At 35.8% G+C, this 14864-nt stretch overlaps 2 protein-coding genes across 11 annotated transcripts in view; one reads left to right on the top strand and one right to left on the bottom strand.

Annotated features, from left to right (window-relative positions):
• The window catches only part of LOC145981585 (glycosyltransferase 8 domain-containing protein 1-like), a 104613-nt gene extending 100666 nt beyond the window's left edge, over positions 1 to 3947 (bottom strand). For 3 of the 5 annotated variants that reach the window (XR_014440973.1, XM_083114940.1, XM_083114943.1), the window contains exon 1: positions 3791 to 3947. The gene's annotated coding sequence lies outside the window, so the exon portion shown is untranslated. Of the gene's footprint in view, positions 1 to 232; positions 310 to 3570; positions 3667 to 3790 lie in introns of those variants that run through there. The other 2 variants (XM_083114941.1, XM_083114942.1) reach the window with 2 other exon arrangements.
• Positions 3948 to 4819: 872 nt separating this feature from the next.
• Positions 4820 to 14864, top strand: part of LOC145981621 (ATP-dependent DNA/RNA helicase DHX36-like) — a 92318-nt gene continuing 82273 nt past the window's right edge. For 3 of the 6 annotated variants that reach the window (XM_083114996.1, XM_083115001.1, XM_083114999.1), the window contains exon 1: positions 4820 to 4965. The gene's annotated coding sequence lies outside the window, so the exon portion shown is untranslated. Of the gene's footprint in view, positions 4966 to 5128; positions 5245 to 5520; positions 5550 to 14864 lie in introns of those variants that run through there. The other 3 variants (XM_083114997.1, XM_083115000.1, XM_083114998.1) reach the window with 3 other exon arrangements.

The raw sequence follows: 14864 nt of genomic DNA, 5'->3' as shown, positions 1-14864 counted from the left end.
GACAATCTGAATAGTATTAGTATTATTACCAGTTTCAAAATAAATACCCTAAAAATTTTCTTGCTCACCTCGCTTGCATTGTTACTCGCAATGGCAATGGCTAATCGAATGATGGGGGGAACAGGGTGCTTGAAGTGACCTCTCCTGATAATGGTAGTAGATAAATATCTTGGTTCAAATTTTGTGACATATTATATACGAAAAAGTAATTAAAAGTTTTTGATTGTCTTACCATTTACGTGATATTGTACCACTTTTCCACTCCATTTCTTAGTGATGCACTATTTTCATTTTTGGTACGCTGTGAAAACATTGATGCCAAACATTGAATTAAATAATAATTAATATTCTTGTACGTTTGCAAAGAAATAGATATAAAAAAAAATTCATGCTTGCTTCCATCGCAAGTCATTTTTCGGCGATTTCTTCCTGGATGTGCATCATTTTAACTATGTTGTTATTAGAAAAACGGTACTAGTTAGATATAGTGAAAAGACATTTAACTCGCTTATTTCTGAATTATTTACATTTGTACTTACCTTATATGCATAGCGAAACATTTCTCAACTTGGGATTATGTTTTTTTCACTGAAAAAAGCGTAATTTTTAACATTACAAGTATCTATTGGTCGTTGCTAATTTGCTGTCGTTACACACAATATGGCTGGCAAATCTTGACTCACGTTGTCTATTGTTAGCTGACATGCAGTGTTTCCAAATTTATGAACCGAAAAATGCCGCACAAACTATTCACAAAAGGTTTTTAAGCAAAAATTGATCCACAAACCATTCACGGAAGGTTAGGTTAGGTTAGGCAAACAGAAAATTAAATTGGATAAAAAAAACCACTCGCACGTTATCTGGTAAAACTACCGTGTTGTTGCTACATATTCGAACGCACAGAACATTTGATTCATGTAGTCGACGGTAATGGTGGCATGAACTATCGTGCAAAGGAGAAACATCAATGTCGAATATGACATTATTTACCTGCCGAATAAGTTGCAGGAATGGAAAAAACACTATTCCTTGCTTCCAAAGGTCCACAGGAACTCAATTCAGTAAGTACTTTCCCGTCATATCTCCTGTAAATTTCAAGAAATGTGTTTTCACTATATCTAACTGTTACCAGAAATACTACTGTATTGTCTATTCCCTATACTGTAACAATTTTATTAAATGTACTACATAGTAACGTTTTGGTAATAACTTAATACAACAGATAAATAAATAACGTAACTTGTCGCAGGAAGTGAATTTTGCCACAGGAGGAACATTTGTTGCAGGAGGTACCAATCTACGGACTCTGTGCATGAAACAGTAATCGAATCGGCCCAAGTTCCTTTTGTTTTATTGCGATTTCATCATGCTAAGAATGCAATTTTTACATGGTTTGATTTCAATGTACGTCTGTTAACACAAACTGCGGAGTTTTAGCGATTACTTAAGGTTTTGTTCAATATATGCTTTCATGATTAGGTTAGGTTAGGCAGGTTAGGTTTGGTTCCCTTAGCATTAACATAAAAGTCACTAAATGCTTTCTACCAAGGTTCCAATTTACTTCTACATTCATTTCCACGCTTCTACAATATTTACTGTCGCTTGTCGACAGAGAATATCTTGTCCATGAGACATGCGTAAGGTAATTTTCAAGTTGTTTTTTTTCAACATAAATAACTGTTTTTTGAGTCCAAACAGAGCTCATTACATTAAGGAAGGTTCAAATTTGGTAACGATCAGATATACCGGAAACACATTTGTTGAAACTTACAGGAGAAAAGATGAGAAAGTACTTACGGAATTTAGTTCTTGTGGACTTTCTGAAGCTGGGAAAAGTGTTTTTTCGAATTGTGCAAGTTATTCGGCCTGTAAATAAGGTATTTTTCGACATTCATGTATTTCCGTTGAACGATAGCTTGTGCCACCATTACCGTCGACTACGTGAATCAAATGTTCCGTGCGTTCGATTACGTAACCCCCTGTCAATGTAGCAACCACACGGTAGTTTTACAAGATGACGTGTGAGCATTTTTTTTTTCCAATTTAATTTTCTATGTTTGCCTAACCTAACCTTCTGTGAATGGTTTGTGGATTAAAAACAATCATTTTTCGGTTAATAATAGTTAGTGTAACAACCACGCGGTAGTTTTACAAGATGACATGTGAGCAGTTTTGTTTTTCCAATTCAATTTTCTATGTTTGCCTAACCTAACTGAACCTAACCTTCCGTGAATGGTTTGTGGATCAATTTTTGCTTAAAAACCTTTTGTGAATAGTTTGTGCGGCATTTATCGGTTCATAAGTTTGAAAACACTGCATATCAGCTGATGATAGACAACGTGTGTCAAAATTTGGCCGCCAATTAGCAAAGACCAATAAATACTTATAATGTTAAAAATAAAGCTTTTTTCATTGAAAAAAGTAATCCATAGTTGAAAAATGTTCCGCTATGCATATGAGGTAAGTAGAAATGAATTTTATTTCAAGATAAATGACTTAAATGTGTTTCCGGTATATCTAACTGGTACCTCAAACTTTATGTGACAATTGTTTCCAAAATTCTACAATAATTAGTCTTTGTGCTAGGAGAAATCATAAAAACAATTGGAACCGTTAGCTTTGAATCAGTTACACGAACAAAACAGTTCTGGTTAAGACAACTGCAGTACGAATATTTGTGTATGCAGGGTTTGGAGAGGGGGGAGGGTCTGATGGTGCATAGAACAATTTCATTGTTTTGTATTGCATAATGTAATTACAATTTTAAAAATAAGAAATAATGTTTTTTTTTTAAAACGAAAGCAACGTTCTACAGTTTATCTGAACACATTAATGCTCTATATTACCAAAATAAATTTTGTGCCAACCAAAATATGTTTCTACTTGGCCTATATCTTTCTTACATGGTATGTGGGGGCAGTTTAACTACCGTACCCCCTCGAGAATTACGCTGAAATTTGTATTAATCGACAGATTTTGATGTTTTACGTAATATAAAATTGGTTCCAGCACGTGGAAAACACAAATAACGGAGATATTCCATCACAAAGTATGACCTGCGTAATCAAAAACCTACTATTTCGGAGTGCTTTCGGCGCTTTTTATTATTACAACCCATCGTATGCACATTCAAATAGTGAAAGAACAAGTCGATAATAACAATTGGTACCAAACCTAACAATCCTAACCTACTTAAAATTATAGTTGCTGTTGTGGAATGTCATTTTGGGTGCTAAATTCACTTGCGTGAAGTCGTTGGACTGTTCTTCACGGTAAAATAACACGCTAAGGTAACATACGTACTTAAATTCACAATAACACATTTCCGCGAGCTGAAATCAACTGAAAACGTTCATAAACAACAAAATCTTCATCTACCATTCAAAATATTTCACTTTCTCTAGGGGGTACAGAGGGTCAACGGTACCGATGTGTGTTCTAAGTTTGACTCCATACCTAGAATATGTGCAACAACACAATTAGTTATTACAAAGTGAATTACAATGCGTGGTAGATTCAGTAATCATACAATTTCACAGCATTCGTAAACTCTTAATATAGGAGGCCTACCTAACAATTTTTCTTTGCATTTTAGCAGAATATTACAGGCATTACTTGTATACAAATCACCGATTTATGTGTCTCGCCCAAGAATAAACAAAGAAGAAAAATATACGGGTCTGTTAAGATCATTTACTCAATAAAAATCGACCGCATTCTTGCATTTTTTTATGTATACTGACAGCTACAAGCGCTACGCCAACTAAACAACGATGACATGGATAAATACCTGCAAGTTTAACTTCCTTGAATATCCTTCATATATAAAAAATGCATAATTATGTTTGAAACTATTACAAACAAATAAGTATAATCATAATTAAACATTTTTCAAAATTACTAATGCTACCATTGGCATTGGCGCAGAGAACATGTCACTTGTTTTGTTGCAGACATGCGGAATTGTGCACAAGCTTGCGCAGAGATTCCGATCTCTTTGGTGGCACCGAGAAATTTAATGAACTTGGCCATCTGTATGATATATAAATTTATTATGTTCTGACAACCTCCTTGTGATTATTAACATAAATTACTTTCAATAAAATTAAATACATGGGTGACATAACTTTTTTGTTGACATCCATGTTCCAGGTTGGTGTGCCCTCCCTTGCCCCTTGGGTTTCCCCTATCGGACAACCTTGCGCTCTTATGCGATTAGGGAGCCCCCACGAATCGAGGATGTTTATGATTTAAAAATATACGTATACCCCACTTCCCTAAGCTATATTTGAAAGAAAATGTAAAGCTGCCAATAAAATTTGTTGATGATGGTTTATTAAAAGAGAAACAGGACACTGAAAAGAATGCTACATTGCTACGTACCAAACCAACTTCTGACAGACGACAAAGGAAAAAGGCAACACACAGGTAATAAAGTTAAGTTCCAAAACTGTATTTTAGTTTTCAAATCCATATTAATGTTCGTTCGATATTACAGAGTTTTTATATTGAATTGATTAGTGAATCATTGATATGTAGAATTACTGCACACTTTTCATACACCTTTAGTGTCAAGCCCCACCCTTCGTCTTCCGACGTAAATATAGATATCATTCGTAGTTTGGTTAGATATATTAGGTTTACGGCTCTAGCGTAAATGCATTGCAACTTCTCGGGGCTTGATGAAAAAGGAAATTATTTATGATAATAGATGTATACCAAAGTTAGCTACCCTAACAACAAAATAATTAGCAGGACGTCAGAAGACGAAAAGTGGGCTTGACAAATGCTGACAAACAAAGAGAATACGACACAAAGGTGTTTGAGAAGTGTACGATAAGTGAAACCGGCTCTGTAGAATCACGAGTTCTGGAAATAATCAGCTCCGGATTTTAGGATTGTTTTAGATATTTCACAAATCACATTTGTGCAGAATCCTGGGGATAACCATGAGAAGTGTTTCATGTAATTTTTTATTATTAATCAGCATGAGCTATCTTACCTTACCTAATCATTAGGTGTAATGTTTTTGATTTGTAAAAGGGGAAACCCCTCTCATTACTGTACATGTTTAGTTTGTTTGTTTTTCTCATTTTTTAAAACCTAAGTGTCTTTCTAAATTTTGAATAGAATGTGGACGATACCATGCTATAATTTCTCTCCAGGATAAAATGTAACAAGGTTTACAATAGTTATGAGAATATGTTGAGGAAGTATGCTTATGTGAATGAATTTTACAGAATGGTATGTGCTTTAGTATTTGTTAGTGTGTCGCATAAACCACTGACAAAGAAAGGAAAGACAAACTTAACTTGTTTGTGGATGATCGCTGAGGAAGCATATAACTATAAACAAAATATAATTTGTGTTTTGTATGTTGAAGAAGGGACCCTGACAATTAGCGGTTTCTTAAAATCTTACGTCATTTGTATATCGGAGAGAGAGAACATAATGCAGTGCCAGAAAGGAAATCTTTATATGTTCTTTCTGATTTCCAACCCATATCTGACCTTTTCTTTTCAAAGCCCTTTGGATAGCCTATCTCATTTGTAAGTGTGAAATATGAGAGGTCTTTGTTCTTTGTAATAAAATGCGTTGTTTCGAAATGTACCTCTTATCCAAGAGACATCCATTTTTAGTGATCACAGTAAAATTCACAGAACGTAATATTTTTTTAACACAAACAACTATCTCCTTGCACTTGAAATGGTCAAATTTTGGATAAAACTATCAAAACTGAAACTCATTTATTCTGTAATTGTTTACTTTCTTACTTACTTATTCTTCATTGGGAAAGATTGTTTAAGAAAGGATTTTGCTTTTTGTTTTTTAACGAAATTAGGGTAACACTTTACTATAGGGGTGACGGATTTCTTACTTTTTACAGGAAAAAGTACTTACATCATTATTTTCTGTAGCGTTGTGGAAGTTCGTGAATGTAGTTTTGATACATTTTAATGGAAATGCATGTTGTTTTCTGCGAAAATGTCTGTCAGACACGCTGTTTCTGCTGCCGTCATTTGCTTTCTGCACAAGAGCACAATGTTCCTTGTGTTAGATGATGTAAACCCCGCAGCCAGTGTTTCAAACTCGCCGTGTTTTCACTATAACATGATAGTGTCAAGTATTTTTAATTTTTAAAAATTTTTTTTATACTATGCTTGCCTAACCTAACCTTACGGAAAATGGTTTGTGGGGCTAACGTGAATGGCTTGTGGGACTAACGTCAATGGTTTGCTAGGTATTAGCATAATTTCAAATCTGAGCACGAAAGTAGGTATTTTCCGGTGAACAAGGTTGCAACACTGCATAAATCGACAAAACACACTCACAATGTTAGATGAACCAGTACGCTATCGCCATAATGTGTGTTACAGAATCGAAATAACAAGTAACAGTAAGTACTCGTAAATGTAAGAGATAGACATTATTTTCATTAGAAATTCATTATTTCAACTAAAGAAATGTTCCGCAATGCAGAATAGTACGTTAGCAATATAAAAAAGTGAGATATAAATTATTTTTAGGTGTCACCCCTATAGTAAAGTAGTAGCGAAATTAGTATCTATTGTCGACCTATCGAGTAATTATTGTTCGTTCTTTTCTCGCTTCCTGAACATGCAAAATGGCAGTCAAATCTTGACCAGCGTTGTGTTTCAAACGGCAAAGCAGTGTTTCAATCTTCTTAAGAGAAAAATTCCCACATAGCCATGAAAACCATTCACTCATAGCCCCCAAAACCCTACGGGATAGTATAATCATCCACGAATAGCCCAAAAACCATCATGGTAAGGTTAGGTTGCTATAGGTTGGGCAATATAGTGAAAAAACTGTGTGTTTGGAAACACTTACCGGGGATTTCATCATCAGATGCTCGCAACATCCGGTGCAAGTACGTGGGTGGAAATGCAAGCAACAGCTTTCGTGCATCGGATGGACATTATTATATAGAAAAAAAAACATGAATTGGCAGCCAAATACATTGAAAAATGCGAGAAAACACTTCTACGAACTTCCGAAATTACACACAAACTTAATTCCGTAAGTACTTTCTCCTGTAAATTTGAAGAAATCGTATTCCCAGCTTTGATAGTTTTACCCAAATTTGTTTTGATACGCATGAGAAATTTTAATAGTATATTTGAGGGCCCAAGTTCCTTTTGTTTTATTGCAATTTCATCATGCTACGAATGCAATTTTTACATGATTCAATATCGATTTAGGTCTGTTAACACATATTGTGGAGTTTTAGCGATCACTTAATATTTTGTTCGGTAACACTTTACTATACCTGACAGATTTCTTCAAATGTACAGGAGAAAGTACTTACGCAAATCATTTTCTGTAGCATTGTTGATGTTCGGGGATGTAATTTTGATTCATTTTAATGCGAATGCATGTGGTTTTGTTCGAAAATCTATTTCCGACGCGCTATTGCTGCTGCCGCCATTTGCTTCCTGCATGAGAGCACAATACGCTCTCGTATTGTCCGTATATGCTAAATTGAACGAAAGGAGTGCTAATGGAACCAAACCTAACAGGCCTAACCTAACCTAGTAGGCATACCTCGTCCCCGTGATGGTTTGTGGGGCTATCGTGAATTTTTTGGACTAACGTCAATGGTTTTTGGGGCTACCCATGGATGGTTTGTGGGAAATAAGAAACAACAGTAAGTACTCGTTAATGTAAGAAATAGACATTATTTTCGTTAGAAATTCATTATTTCACCTAAGTAAGTGTTCCGGAATGCAGAATAGTACATTAGCAATGTAAAAAAGTGCGAATGAAATTATTCCCAGGTGTCTCAGGTATAGTAAAGTAGTACCTTTTGTTCAATATATGCTATTGTGGTTAGGTTAGGTTCCCTTAGCATTACAATAAAGTCCCTAAATGCATTCTACTAAGGTTCCAATTTACTTCTACATTCATTCCCACGCTTCTAAAATATTTACTGTCAGTTGTCGATGGAGAATATATTGTCCATGAGAAGTGCATAAGGTAATTTTCAAGTTGTTTTTTTCAACATAAATAACTTTTTTCGAGTCCAAACAATGCTCATTACTTTAAGGAAGGTTCAAATTTCGTGTGACAATGATTTCCAAAATTCTAAGATAATTAGTCTTTGTGCTAGGGGAAATCATAAAACAATCGGAACCGTTACCAGAACATGGTTGTGTAGTAGTTAAAACAACTTTTTTTTTGGCTAATTGGCTTTGATCTCTCCAAAAGTAAAGTAAAAAATTATGGTGTGCTATAGCAAAGTGATGGATGGTTTTATGTGATAATATTTATCACAATGTTATCATAGGTTGTAGTAGTTTTAAATTTTTTATTGGGTTGGAGTGTTAGGTTTCAATATGTGCATGCAGTTATATATTGTTTTTTTTTAAAATAAAAGTGCTCCATGATACAATGAATTGAACAAATGCTGGTCATATGGCTTCTGACACGTTCACAAATATAATTTCTGTCTGCTGAATTCAAGGTCATGAATGTATATTTCTTGCAGTGGCGACCCGTGACTTTTTCAGAGTGTAGGAAGAAGTTATTGTAAACCGAGGAAAGTTTGAAAAATACATTGAATTACATTCACATGTATCGCTTGTACTATCTTTTGCATTTAGAATCTTAGTTGCAGGCACATGTTCAAGGTATGGCAAGGAGCCATTGCTCCTCACTTTGAACTATGAAATATTTAGATGTGAACCTATAAAAACCAACGAAAATAGCATTAACAATATTTCAGATTTTTCAAGAATCTCGATTTTCTTCTCCCTTCGTCGTTGAGTGGATTAACAATAACAAAAAGTGCTGCTTCAACTTCGAAATCAGTGTTGTGCCCATGATTTTCAAAAGAGTGGGATTACGTGCACTTTTTGAGGTAGTGTGCCCTCATTTGCCATCTTTTCCTATTTTTTGATGTTTTTTGTAGGAATGCTGAGCCAAAGGAGCGGTATAACCCCCATCAACCTCCCATTGGTCATGCCACTGTTCGAAATTATGCTAAATGTTTCTAAATTGGGAGCAATTTTACAATACCGGGAGTTTCTCCAATTTGTTTCAAATTCGATATACTTGCTAATTTTGTCCCTCCTAATCACGAATCTGCAGTTAAAATGTGGCACTCACGTGTACAAATTGCAAAATAACTGAAATTAAGTTGTCTGCGATCGGCACAATTGCTCATTATTTATCAGAAAATTTTCTGTTTCAACAATATATACACCCCTGAACAATAATGTGGAGCGCAGAAAGAAGTATTTACGAATGTATAGCCATTTGAAGTTAAGATATTGCGGACCTACCGCTACCGTGGACCCGCCTCTGCTATGCTGTGCTATGCTCCGGCTACCCAGCTTTTACTATAGAGCCCCTTTTTAAGGGCACAGAAATTAGCCAGAGTCACCTGCCCCCAAATGAGAGCCAAATTGCAACTGCACATTCATGATTACAAGACCAAAATTAGTATGTATACCGAATTTGAAACAAATTGAAGATATTTCCGTTATTGAAAATTAGTGTAGCCTATCCTTACCGTCAATGATTCGTTGAACAAACATACAATCCACACCCCAATTTCAACTCCACATTCATGATTATGATACCAAAAGTAGCAAGTATACCGAATTTGAAACAAATTGGAGATATTTCCGTTACTGAAAATTAATGCAACCTATCCTTACCGTCAATGATTCGTTCAACAAACATACAATAGACACTATCCAAGATGCCATTTTCTCACATACAAATAAAGTCTCCATGCAACCAGTTGCATATAACTTTCGGCATAACACACTAGGAACTGCACCATTGCCAAACTTACCTCTATTTGAAGCCGCATTCCACAACCTCTTCTCTCTCCACATCCTCATTGTCAGTGTTGTCATTCTCCTCGCACGTTAGCGGATTGCACAATATTCCAGCAAGTTTAAAGAATTCCAAAGTCCGGTCTGTTCGTAATTCAAGACACCTTTTCATTAACGATCTTTTCACTCATTTCTCCTCCATTCTTCCACTATCAATAATTTCCAACTACGATCAATGATCTTCAAGTGACAAATTAACAATGTCGCAATGCTGTATACAGCGTAACGAATACAGATCTTCAATTGTTCACATCATCAAATATGGCTACCATAATAGTGTATCGACAATCATACCGTTAATAATTACACATAATTTTGCAATTTCTATTCGCCAGCGCCAAATTTTATCTTGAGATTCATCATTAGGAAGCCAAAGTTAGTGAGTATCTCAAGTTTGAAAGTAATCGAATGAACTCCCCATATTGTTAAATCATACCCTAAATTGTGCTAGGATTTTTTATTAATTACATTTTTCGGATAATTTTTATTCTGGATGTACTTTTCTAGAGTTTTGAACTTGCGTTACATATCCTTAACAGTTATGTAATAGTAATAATTTTGCAATTTCTATTCGCCAGCGCCAAATTTTATCTTGAGATTCATCATTAGGAAGCCAAAGTTAGTGAGTATCTCAAGTTTGAAAGTAATCGAATGAACTCCCCATATTGTTAAATCATACCCTAAATTGTGCTAGGATTTTTTATTAATTACATTTTTCGGATAATTTTTATTCTGGATGTACTTTTCTAGAGTTTTGAACTTGCGTTACATATCCTTAACAGTTATGTAATAGTGTAAATTTTCCCCCAAAATTGTTTAAAATTGTGCCACAAACAACATGGGTTCATCATAGACCTCCAACTTTCTACCGATTTTTTACCAAAAAATCTTCTGACTAACTAAATCAGGCAGGATGAAGAAATTATAGAGGATGGATCGTGGCATGGTTGTAAAGAAGCTTGTTGGTGGATCGGCATACTCCCTTTTGTTTGAAACATGTCCACTGGTGAAGTAGAAATAAGATTTGGACATAATATTATTTCTATTTCCTGAAAGCATATTCCATTGAGTTCGATTTCCCTCTCCCAGAGATTGGCGTTTGCAGATTATGGTAGATTTTACCATTATTCCAGAATCAGGGTGCTAAGTGTCAACAAATATCAAACTGTGCTTGGTTTAGCACCATTTTGCTGTGGTTGGCATGCTGATTGAGGAAAAACTTGCTGGTTCCTCAATCTTCGTCGATCTTCGCAACCTCGCTGCCCCTCCCTTCCACCCCTCACCCATCTATCTGTAGAATGACCGCCGAGTTTCCTCAGCTAATGGCAGAAAGCCTGTGATCATTGTCTTTGAGCTGCTGCTGGTGCATGCGAAAGCGGTCAACTCTTGACAGTAGCTAATCTAGTCAATTGTACGTACATTGCAAAAACTCAATAAACTCCTAAAAAGTAGAGAACTCGAAATAAGTACAAATGAACTGTAGAAAGTTACTCACTTCCTACATGGAGGAATCACCCCTGATTTCTTGCCATTGATTTACATTTAGATTTGGTTGGAAGCATTAGATTTAATGGTGAAAGTAATTTTACGTTGTCGGGCTTGATGCTGATTTTTCTTAGGTTAGGAATGTTGGATTTAATACTGTTCGAAATTTCATATATTTAAAATTGATGTGTGCATTCAATGGTATTTCATTATAACAACATTTTCCAAAACATCAGGAATTGAACGAATTTTGGGTCTCACTTTAAGGCTAAATGTCTCTGTTATTTTTGGTTTCCATATTTTGAAACAACTTTTTTTGTTACATTGAACACTGAGATCTGTCAGTTAAATAAAAACAAAAACAGTAAAGATTTTCAAGGGTGTACAGTTGTTCATCAGTCCAGAAACTGTAATCAATGTTGCAATGACTTTCCTGACTCAAATTTCTGATCTCTGTCTCGTGTAAACGGTGAACATTTTTTTTTTTCAATGTCATAATCACAGTTTTAAGAAATGGTGTGTAATTTGATTTACAGTTTATTTAGCATTTTTGTTCTTGTATTATTCTTTGCAAGTTTTCTGCATTGGCAAAGGTAGCAATGCCACTGCATTGTGAGCATCTGATTTTTTGTTTGTTCGGACCTGACAAAGGCACATATTTTCTTTAACTAATAAGTATGCTCGATGGCTTTCTGAAAACACTGTCGCCTTGTAATCAAGGGGTCCCAGGTATCCTATTAGCATATTTGAACATGAAGTGGACTTTAAAAACAAAGAAACAAACTTCTGCTGATAAAGAAATGTTGGCTATACAACAGAATAGACAGAGAGAGAGGAACTATTAGTTACTAACTCTGTCCTTGTTGGTACATTTATTCATTCTGTAATTTTCCTGGTAAAATTTGCAAAACTACAGATCACCCAAGATGAGAAGAACTGCAGCAAACTCTCAAACTAAAGTGGACAATGTTTTGTTTATTCCTCTTGCTTCCTCTTCCCTTGTGCCTGCACAAGTTCCTCTGTATTGCCATGTGCAGTGGCAGCAATTACGGGGGCAATTGCCCCCCGCTTTTCGGCACTTTTGCCCCCACACTATACTAAACCTTATTTACAATGGGAAATATACTGTCTTTACCCCCCTCAGTTTTGGCACTTTACCCCCCCCCCTCCCCTTGGTTTTTGGAACTCAATCGTCGCCAATGGCCATGTGTATAACTTCACTCCCTTGATCATTGTCAAAACCTGAACAATGTTAAAAATATTACATCTCTGCTTTGGCTCTATGTGGGTTTCCCCTTCATTTTGATGCATAGGCACCGAAAAATGACGATCTGTTGAAGCAGCTGATTGCATTGCCCATACTCGATTCACTTGCTTAGGGATGAATTTTTTACTACAGAACTTTTTTTAAAAAAGTTGTTCGTTGCAAAATGTAACTTTCACATAGCTGTAAAAAATTTAAAAAATGAGAAGATTATCGAGACATAGATCAGATCATAGCTTACATGGATGACATTATCATGTTCACTTTCGGTAACTCAAGAAGGGAAATTTAATATGCTATCCGACTGGTGTGACCATGACAAACTCATAGCTGTGGAAAAGATGCATTACATTAACCTTATGGGGAATTTACAAAGAAACCCTCAAATCAAACTTAGAGGAAAAACTTAAAAAGAGTACAAGAAGCTAAATACCTTGGTATTACTCTTCAAGAGAAGATGTTTTTCAACAGACACATAGCCCTGGCAACAACCCAGGCGGAAACAACAATAAACAGTATAGCCACATTGGGTGCCGCAAACTACAAACCTTCTACTGTCACACATAAAAATGTATCTCATTACCATATATAATGCTATTATCTCCTATGGCTCCCCCTATGGCAAAGGAAACTAGTAAACAGTACATTAAAAACAGATTGAGATGTTCACAACGCAAAGTGGTACTTAGCCTCACTGGTGCATTTAGAACAGCTTCAGCTCTGGCTCTTCTGATAATTGCAGGCCTACAGCCTTTTGAAATTGTTATTAAACCTAGAGCATCAAAATATTACTTTAGAAATGGAGAAGATAGCAAATGCCCTGCCACCATACCAGAAATTCACCAGCACTTGTTTAGCGCCTGGCAACAAGAATGGACACAAGCTACACAAGAAGAAGACTTCACAGCTTCCTGCCAACCATAAAAGATCAACTATCGATGGATCATTTTCACCCCAAGAGAGGTCTCGTACATTTCCTGCCGGGACACGGTCCCTACCGTCAACACTTTCAAAAGTACAGCCTCAGACAGACTGATAAATGCCTGAAATGTAATACCGAGACGGCCACACTGGAACATAAAGCCTTCTTTTACCACACATCGAACAAACAAATCGAAGATTTAAGACCAAAGCTACCACATTTCAACACGTACCAATTAATAAGGAACCCCGACCACTTCACATTACTAAATAACTTAACAAACCTGGTGTCGAAAAAGGAACTTCCCTTCTTCAAATCTGACATCACTCACCTTCCCATTCAACCCCTACCACCGGAATGTAATATACACGGGGGGACAATTTGTAGAGAACTTGAATTTTGCATGTAAATAGATTATTATTGATAATAAAAAAAATATATACAATAACCCGGCATAGCACATACAACACAAAAATAAGTAACTCTTATGTAACTTATGTTTTCTTATTTATTTATTTACTCAAAGTTTCAGATACAGTCTATTTGGCCATTTTACACTGAAACAACATAAAGTAGTAACAAAAAATAACAAAAGATAAAGACAATAACAAGATGGGATAGATTTACATGTTGTTGGTCAGTAATATACAGAAATTACGTTCTGGAAGGAAAATATCTACATTCAGGGGAAGTTTGTTGTAGATTTCTGGGAGCCTGTAAAACAAGGAGCGTTGTAGAAGGGATAGCTTAGTGGTTGGGTTGTGGAAGAATTGCAGGTTGCGCGTTTGCTTTTGGGGTACCCTAAGTGTGAATTCACTGATTAGGAGATCTGTTCTGATTTTGCCATTTATTATCTTGTATAAAAATTTCATGACAGCTACTAGATCACGGCAAAAGGATGGAGAGTGAATATTCAGAGCAGCCATGGTGTCTGATTTAGATACATGTCGAAAGGAAGGTATTCTATGGCGAACAATTGCAAGAAAGAAACTGAGAACAGAATCTATTCTGGTGAGATTGGTTTTTGAGGCCATTGCCCAAATTGGGGAACAGTATTCAAGGATGGGCGAGATGAGAGATTTAAAGAATAAAGCAAGAGATGATGGATTTTGAATTTCGCTAAATCTGTATAGAAGACCGAGAAGGCGCATGGCTTTTTTAGTGGTAGCTATAATATGATTATTAAAAGTGAGTTTTTCATCCATGATAATACCTAGGTCCTTTTGGGTGGAAACGTTTTGGATTGGATTATTTTCAATAGAATAAGTAGAGTGGCCGCGGTGGCTCAGTCGGTAACGCGTCTGACTACCATGCTCAAGGTCCCGGG

Source organism: Lepisma saccharinum, chromosome 29 (genome assembly GCF_977018435.1).
Source record: "Lepisma saccharinum chromosome 29, izLepSacc3.1, whole genome shotgun sequence".
NCBI lineage: Eukaryota > Metazoa > Arthropoda > Insecta > Zygentoma > Lepismatidae > Lepisma > Lepisma saccharinum.
Note: the sequence above shows the minus strand (reverse complement) of the source record. Positions and strands in the feature narration are given on the sequence as shown.